Consider the following 9,949-nt stretch of genomic DNA (forward strand, 5'->3'; position numbering starts at 1 on the left):
TCCCCAATAATTTTGAAATGACAACTATTTTGTGGGTTTTCTATGTATAGAGAACATTAACTCACTGTACTTTTAGTAATATTTGGTTGTCCTTTCTCACTTAATTTGGAGAGATAATCGACTTTCTTACGTCTTTACCATAAAATGAATGGTCGTCAATGGCCATATTCTGACATCATAAACAACTTTTTTTTTTTAAAGATATACATTTTTCATTTTTGTTCTTTTGATGTGTAGAGGGGTCACCAAAGTTACTCTTTGAGTATTTGGTTGTGCACATTTGCAGAATTTGGAAGGGAAACAATCTCTCTAACTTGTCTATCAATAAATGAATGTGGCCCTGCACTCTTAGAAAACAAGGTGCTGTCTAGAACCTAAAAGGGTTCTTCTGCTGTCCCAGTAGGATAACCTTTTGAAGAACCCTTTTTGGTTCCAGGTGGAACCCTTTTGGTTCCAGGTGGAACCCTTTTGGTTTCAGGCAAAAAAATTGTTCTACCTGGAACCAAAAAGTCTTCTACCTGGAACCAAAAAGGGTTCTCCTATGGGGATAGCCGAATAACTCTCTGGGAATGCTTTTTTCTAAGAGTGTATATCTCAGTTTGGTAACCCTTTAATAAGCCCCTGTTTGCGTTTTTGCAACACTTACCAAACTACCTCTAGATCAGGCTCAGAATGTTTATTTCCCCCCAAAAAATATATCTACATAAACACCACATCTTAGAGAAGAATTTCAAGTAATTGACTTGCATGGATGGCCTACAACATATGCTTGTGTAGGGGACCAGTGTGGTGCCAGACGAGGGATTTAGTTTCTAATGTTTTAGAGCAGGGTTCAACTGGCCGCACGCGAGGGATTTTACTTGGCCCCCCATGTATTCTGAGCAAAAATACATAAACTTTTGACATGAAAGACTGTAAAAACATCAGCAAATCACAATTTAAATTTTGGAAATATGTCAAAAAGTATTCCCACTCATAATAGAGCGATATACAGTACATGTATGTGATCATATACAAATGTAAGCAAGGTTTTAAATGATGGTTTTATTCAAATATTATATCCATTTGGGTTTCTTGCGGTCAATTAGCAGGCTACAAATGATTTGTAATTATGGTCCGGCCCTCCGACCATCCACTCAAAAATAAATCTAGTTGAGGATCTGTGTTTTAGAGGCTACTGATGACACAAACATCCCACTAAAACACAACAGAGACTACTAAGAGACAGATCTGGGTCTAAGGATATTCATTATGTAGTGTTTGACATTATTTTTGAGTTTACAGAATGCAATTTAGGAAAAGTTGCATTTTTACAATTTTGGGTCTCAGGGAATATTGTACCTGGGTCGCTGGCGTGAAATGCAAAACCTTAGTTGAACTCACTTGCTGGGAATTGTAACATTGCTCATTCGTGAGGATCGATACACTGCCCCCTGCGAACGGGACGGTACAAACTTTGACCACTTCAGCCTCCTCACACATCCGTCCGTGCATTATGATGGCCTCACAGCCACCATACAACTTCTGAAACCAATGTAGCAAACAGAGGAACAAAGACGCAAACCTGGGACGCTGGCGTGAAAGGCATTAAACCTAGGCATCGCGGAAGTAGAGATAACATGGCTCATTAGCGAGGATCATTACAATATAAAGCACTGTAAATGTGAATATGCTCTCAATCAACTCGCTAAGTCATGTGCTACACCTCACTGAACCCTTCTATGTAACCCAGGACGTCTCATTCAACAGTGAATATGTTTATTATGTTTCCCAAGACATTGAGCATAAGAGAGTTTTCACAGAACCCTCGTGACCTTGCTACACCACATCCATTGTTCAGAAAAAACCTGCCTGCGCCACAGCACACACACATGCTCTGCTGGAAACCTGGGTAAAGCTGAGACCTCTGGAAAGAATGAACCCACAGACTCAAGCCCATTGCAATATAATGGCGTAGATAGAGAGGGAGACACAATAATGTACTCTGTCTCATGAAGAATTGAAGTGATGTAGTATCTGAATGCCCATGATAAATTCCATTGGTCTTTTCACCAACAACACTGTAGAATAATAGTGGCTTTGGACAGTAAAGGCCTCAAGGTTATCAGATTTCTTAAAGATAAATCATGGGCTATCATGCAATGTGTCCATGTCATACAACAAGAAGAATGATAAGACACTTCTATAACTTCATGGGAGGCACGTGCACAGATAATAGGTCAACCAGTGCCCTCACCTATGCCCTTTGAACTTCTACTCTTAACACCCACCTATGGTTTCAGAGCTGGTCATGGGTGCACCTCAGCCACACTCAAGGTCCTAAACAACATCATAAGCGCCATCAATAAGAGACAATACTGCTCAGCCATATTCATCGACCTGGCCAAGGCTTTCGACTCTGTTAATCACCACATTCTTATTGGCAGACTCGACAGCCTTGGTTTATCAAATGATTGCCTCGGCTGGTTAACCAACTACTTCTCTGATAGAGTTCAGTGTGTCAAATCGGAGGGCCTGTTGTCCGGACTTCTGACAGTCCCTATGGGGGTGCCACATGGTTAAATTCTCGGGCCGACTCTCTTCTCTGTATACATCAATGATGTCGCTCTCGCTGCTGGTGATTCTCTGGTACACCTCTACGCAGACGACACTATTCTGTATACTTCTGGCCCCTCTTCGGACAGTGTTACCTAACCTCCAGACGAGCTTCAATGCAACTCTCCTTCCGTGGCCTCCAACTGCTCTTAAACGCAAGTAAAACTAAATGCATGCTATTCAACCGATCACTGCCCGCACCTGCTCGCCCGTCCAGCATCACTACTCTGGACGGCTCTGACTTAGAATACGTGGACAACTACAAATACCTAGGTGTCTGGTTAGACTGTAAACTCTCCTTCCAGACTCACATCAAGCATCTCCAATCCAAAATTAAATCTATAATTGGCTTCATATATCGCAACAAAGCATCCTTCACTCATGCTGCCAAACATACCCTCTTAAAACTGACCATCCTACCGATCCTCGACTTCGGTGATGTCATCTATAAAATAGCCTCCAACACTCTACTCAACAAACTGGATGCAGTCTATCACAGTGCCATCCGTTTTGTCACCAAAGCCCCATACACAACCCACTCAGTTCACTGGTCACCATAGCAGCTCCCACCTGTAGCACGCGCTCCAGCAGGTATATCTCACTGGTCACCTCCAATGCCAATTCCTCCTTTGGTCGTCTTTCCTTCCAGTTTTCTGCTGCCAATAACTGGAATTAACTGCAAAAATCTCTGAAGCTGGAGACTCATATCTCCCTCACTAGCTTTAAGCACCAGCTGTCAGAGCAGCTCACAGATCATTGCACCTGTACATAGCCCATCTGTAAATAGTCTAACTAACTCCCTCATCCCCAGTATTTATTTATTTATCTTTGCACCCCAGTATCTCTACTTGCACATTCATCTTCTGCAGATCTACCATTCCAGTGTTTAATTGCTATATTGTAATTACTTCGCCACCATGTCCTATTTATTGCCTTAACTCCCTTATCTTACCTCATTTACACACACTGTTTATAGACTTTTTGTTTTATTTTGTTCTACTGTGTTATTGACTATGTTTTGGTTATTCCATGTGTAACTCTGTGTTGTTGTATGTGTCAAATTGCCATGCTTTATCTTGGCCAGGTCGCAGTTGCAAATGAGAACTTGTTCTCAACTAGCCTACCTGGTTAAATAAAGGTGAAATAAAAATAACAAAAATGAGGAAGTGCCCTCGCAGCTCGTTGATTTTGTTTCCAATTCATTACTTTTTTGTTTTAATTTTTCTATTTACTTTAATTTCATAAGTGCACGTAAGTATATTGTATTGTACTGTACCACAACATCTTCTGCACTTGCGTCAACATGTGTAAAAGACAGCTAGCTTTACTGTCCATTTCAAAATTGCATACACATGCCAAGTGAGTTAAAATGTCAACAGACTAGGTATTGTTTGAGACCGTCGTCATGTATTTTTAATAACTGTTTCTCAATTCCTACAATGTCGTCTCTGTGGATGCCAGGTGCACACAACATCCTTTAATACCATGTGATACATCACATGCAGGCAGCATTGTAAGTAGGTGTGTTGTTCTTTTCCCAAAGGGAAACAGAGCTGGGATAATGAGAGCTAAACATGAGGCCATCAAGTCGTGTGTAGACAGGCTCCCCCAGTCAGCTGATATTCCCCTGAACACGCCTGATTCACACTATAACGCCTAAGAGCCGAACCAAGTCGAGCTGGTGCTGGTCTGGCCTGGTTAAGCATCCCCCATAGATGCTGAAACAGTGCTGGAAAGGACCATGTTAAAACAAAATACTAGAGCCAGGCAGCACAGTATGGTTTGGGTCAGCCCTATAGTGTGATTCAGGCAAGAGAGTAAAATCCCACTGCTGACACCCACCCCTACCTCACAACTACTGCCAACAGAGACTTGACCATAGAAAAAGAATGAATAGAACATGTTTGGAAATTCTATCCCAGGCAATTTGACGGGTAAACTTATGGATACACTCACAATGGCTGCCTTTTATTCCAGCCTGTTCTCGTAGACTAGACGTAACATAGTAAATGTACATCCGAGACACTCAAATTAGTAGGATACACTATATATATAAAAGCATGTGGACACCCCTTCAAATTAGTGGTTTCAGCTATTTCAGCCACACCGTTGCCGACTGGTGAATAAAATCGAGCACACAGCCATGAACTCTCCAGAGACGAACATGGCAGTAGAATGTCCATACTGAAGAGCTCAGTGACTTTCAATGTGGCACCAATGGTTTAGGAGGAATAAGGGTCTGAGGCTGTTTCATGGTTCGGGCTAGACCCCTTAGTTCCAGTAAAGGGAAATCTTAACGTTACAGCATACAATGAAATTCTAGACGATTCTGTGCTTCCAACGTTGTGGCAACAGTTTGGGTATCGCCCTTTCCTGTTTCAGCATGACAACACCCCCGTGCACAAAGCGAGGTCCATACAGAAATGGTTTGTCAAGATCGGTGTGGAAGAACTTGACTGGCCTTCTCAGAGCCCTGACCTCAACCCCATGAACACCTTTGGGATGAATTGGAACGCCGAGTGCGAGTCGGTTCTAATTGCCCAACATCAGCGCTCGGCCTCACTTATGCTCTTGTGGCTGAATGGAAGTAAGTCCCCGCAGCAATGTTCCAACATCTATTGGAATGCCTTCTCAGAAGAGTGGAAGCTGTTATAGCAGCAAAGGGGGACCAACTCCATATTAATGCCCATGATTTTGGAATGAGATATTCAACGAGCAGGTGTCCACATACTTATCATGTAGTGTATGTTGCATTTGGTATGGTTACTTAAGACAGATGGTTGCTTAAAGCAAAAACAAAAGTAGGGTGAATGTATAACCATAACGTCCAGCGACCCAAAGGTTGCTATTTCTAATCTCATCGCGGACAATTTTAGCATTTTAGCTAATTGTCACATTTTTAACTACTTACTACTTTTTAGCTACTATGAAACTATGTTAACTAACCCTTTCCCTAACCCTAACCTTAACCCTTTAAGCTAACCCTTCTCCTAACCATAGTACCCTCCAAGCTCATCATCAAGCTGGAGGCCCTGGGTCTCAAACCCGACCTGTGCAATTGGGTCCTGGACTTTGACGGGCCGCCCACAGGTGGTGAAGGTAGGAAACAACATCTCCACTTTGCTGACCCTCAACACTGGGGCCCCACAAAGGTGCGTGCTCAGCCCCCTCCTGTACTCCCTGTTCACCCACGACTGTGTGGCCATGCACGCCTCCAACTCTATCATCAAGTTTGCAGACGACACAACAGTAGTGGGCTTGATGCCCAACAACAATGAGACAGCCTACAGGGAGGAGGTGAGGGCACTCGGTGTGTGGTGTCAGAAAAACAACCTCTCACTCAACGTCAACAAAACAAAGGAGATGATCGTGGACTTCAGGAAACAGCAGAGGGAGCACCCCCTATCCACATCGAAGGGACAGCAGTGGAGAAAGTGGAAAGTTTTAAGTTCCTCGGCATACACATCACAGACAACCTGAAATGGTCCACCCACACAGACAGTGTGGTGAAGAAGGCACAATAGCGCCTCTTCAACCTCAGGAGGCTGAAGAAATTTGGCTTTTCACCCAAAACCCTGACAAACTTTTACTGATGCATACTCGAGAGCATCCTGTCGGGCTGTATCACAGCCTGGTACGGCAACTGCACCACCCTCAACCACAAGGCTCTCCAGAGGGTGGTGCAGTCTGCACAACGCATCACCGGGGGCAAACTACCTGCCCTCCAGGACACCTACACCACCCGATGTCACAGGAAGGCCAAAAAGATAATCAAGGACAACAACCACCCGAGCCACTGCCTGTTCACCCAGCTATCATCCAGAAGGCGAGGTCAGTACAGGTGCATCAAAGCTGGAACCGAGAGACTGAAGAACAGCTTCTACCTCAAGGCCATCAGACTGCTAAAGAGCAATCACTAACTCAGAGAGACTGCTGCCTACATGGAGATCCAATCACTGACCACTTTAATAAATGGATCATTAGTCACTTTAAACAATGACACTTCATTAATGTTTACATATCTTACATTACTCATATCATATGTATATACTGTATTTTATACCATCTATTGCACCTTGCCTATGCTGCTCGGCCATCACTCATCCATATATTTATATGGACATATTCTCATTCACCCCTTTAGATTTGTGTGTATTAGGTAGTTGTTGGGGAATTGTTAGATTACTTGTTAGATATTACTGCACTGCCGGAACTAGAAGCACAAACAAGCATTACGCTACACTTGCATTAACATCTGCTAACCATGTGTATGTGACCAATACAATTTGATTTGATTTGACATGCATATTATTAATGCTAGCTCTCTGTGTACATCCAAGGGCTAGCCGTGCTGCCCTGTTCTGAGCCAATTGCACCAGACGGTAGTCCAGGTCTGCAGAAGTTACGCATGTTTGTCTTCGCAATTATTGACTGATATAGCCAAGAGAAGACCTTCAGTGAACACCTTGAGGGTTCACGCTCTATCTGTGTGTGTGTGTGTGTGTGTGTGTGTGTGTGTGTGTGTGTGTGTGGCATGACAACACAAACACAATCTGGATAACCTGTGAAAAGACAGTGTCCAGGGTTTTAAGAACATTGTGGACAGATTGAAATGTAACAGAAGGTTGAAACCCACAAATTACTAACATTTCATAAAAACATCTCTCTCTCTCTCTCACACACACACACACACACACACACACACGCACACACACACTTGGTAAAAACATTCCTCAGGTGATGTAAAAACGTCCCAGAAAGGGTGCCCATTGTAAACTTAACAAGGAAGTGAGTTACTGTGAATTGTCATAAAATAACATATTATTACTTAATGTCATATCAAATGTATTCTTTAAGTTCTGATTTGTGGAGAAAATAAAAGTTTTCGGACAATGGCACAATGCAGTGCATGATAATCCATCATCCTGGCCTAGACTCCGAGAACAGAGGGGCTCACTGCAGCCATACCTCAGGTGATCCCTGCAAGGTTTGGTAGCCTTTGGTAAGTGTCCACAAAGGTGCCCAGGAATCAACCGTCGAAATCTTTCTGGTGATGGTGCCGAATAAATGGTTTTCAGACTTGTTAATAACCAAATACTTGTTTGAAACCCTGCTTGGTTTGACTATTGCAGCAGTACAGCCTGTGTTGTGGGGGGCGTTCTCCATTGAGAATGACCTCTTGGAGAAGAGATCCTTCCTCAGATCATTGACACCATCCCTAGGCGAATTGTCTTCCCATAGAGAACACAGGTGTCTCTTATGCAATGTGAAAGTAGACGATTCCAGAATTGGTTCAGCTGACATGGAAACAAAGGCATCAGTAACCTCTGGAAATTACAGTAATGACAGTTGTAATTAGTTAGTCATTTTACTTCTACTTTAATAAAATTTTATTAAAGTAACAGTGCATCTCTTTGAATAGGATATTTGAGTACTATTTCTATCCCTGGTGAGTGAAAGAGGGAGTTTGTGAGTGAGGGAGTGATTGAGTGACAGAAAGAGGGAGTGAGTGATTGAGGGAAAGAGTGTGAAAAGGTCAGAGAGTGAATGTCAGCCGGTCCCATGGACAAGTAACGCGTAACTGAGGGGTGAATGAGAGATTGAAAGGGGGATAATTTGTTTTATTAATTAATGCAGCACTGCGCCACTCAGGAGCGCATACCAAAAGCAACCCACAGTTTTAAGGTTGGATAATCCTTGATAAAAAGGGAAGAACAGCCCAGCAAGGAGGACATTGTTAGTATCCACTGTTTAAATGACAATTGTATTTGTACCCTTTTGAAGGGCATCTTTAAGATAAAGGCATACTCTTTTGTCTGCCTCTTCGTGGTTACATTCTGGTGTTGATGTCAGATGGACCCATTTGACACCACAAAATCATCAGTTATAACATAGATCTCTTTTCCATCGACAGATTCATTGGCACACACCTTCTGCGTCAACATTTTGAAAAGCTCCTGTTTGTCAAAAGGATTTCTAAGAAAGTCACAGAACTTACATGGAAGCTTGGTTGTCTCCCCAACTTTCTTTCTGAAGCCTTTTACTCACTCCTCTTTTGTTGAGGCTTTTAGACCATCTTCTTTGTATCTGTCCCACTCAATATTGATTTTATTGCAATTGGTGCTCTACCCCAGGCTGGAAGAGACTACAGCCATATTTGCCAAATGTGGAAACTTTGCGGGTGTGCATCAAAAGAAGAAGGCACAGGTGGGTAGGAATCTACAGCGATCAGGCCTAGCATGTAAGATCTGGGGGCAAGTTAAGCATGCTGTTATTTGAAAGGGCTGGAGGACATTCGTATTCTCGGGAGAGAAAAACTCATGCAGATTTCCATCTCGGAACTTGATCGCTTTTTAATGCTGATTGTTACTTTTTTCTCTTTTGTGACTGGCTTTGCCTTAGCATTGTTAAGCACTGGTACATTATTCCTCTTAATGCTCTGTTGGAAAGATGTACTGTTTGTGTTCCTATCCACAATGATTTCCTTCAAAGATTTCAGATATTGAAAAGTGCATAGTTTCTCAATGGTGCGAACAGTTCTAATGACATATTTGCTTGCACAATTGTGTTTGTATCCAACACCAGAAGCTCTAGAGTCTAGACATTTAGCTTGGAATGGACTCCCCATGCTTGAAATTGTGTTGCAGCTGGCCACCTGTTTTTCTAATGTCTACTGGTGTGATGAACTTTGCTCGTGTTGAAGATTGTGTTAAAGGGGTCTCTACATTCAAAAGCTGGGATTCAAAATCAACCGGTAGACTAGCCTGCTCAGGTCCTGCTACCATCCATCTCCAGCAGGCAGTGGGGTTCTCTGTTAGACCAATGGCTCCCCCTGCCCCTTTCACCAGCTCATTGTTTGGATTAGAGTGCCTGCTAAATCACAGTTTCCCAAACTCAGTCCTGGGCTGCTTAAGAGCCCCATGGAGAGGAACGCCATTACCTGGTAGTGAGTCACCGGGGAGGAGAGGAACGCCATTACCTGGTAGTGAGTCACCAGGGAGGAAAGGAATGCCATTACCTGGTAGTGAGTCACCGGGGAGGAACACCATTACCTGGTAGTGAGTCACCGGGGAGGAACGCCATTACCTGGTAGTGAGTCACCGGGGATGAGAGGAACGCCATTACCTGGTAGTGAGTCACCGGGGAGGAGAGGAACGCCATTACCTGGTAGTGAGTCACCGGGGAGGAGAGGAACGCCATTACCTGGTAGTGAGTCACCGGGGAGGAACGCCATTACCTGGTAGTGAGTCACCGGGGAGGAGAGGAACGCCATTACCTGGTAGTGAGTCACCAGGGAGGAAAGGAATGCCATTACCTGGTAGTGAGTCACCGGGGAGGAACGCCATTACCTGGT

Source organism: Oncorhynchus mykiss, chromosome 17 (genome assembly GCF_057628025.1).
Source record: "Oncorhynchus mykiss isolate SJ-2025 chromosome 17, ASM5762802v1, whole genome shotgun sequence".
NCBI lineage: Eukaryota > Metazoa > Chordata > Actinopteri > Salmoniformes > Salmonidae > Oncorhynchus > Oncorhynchus mykiss.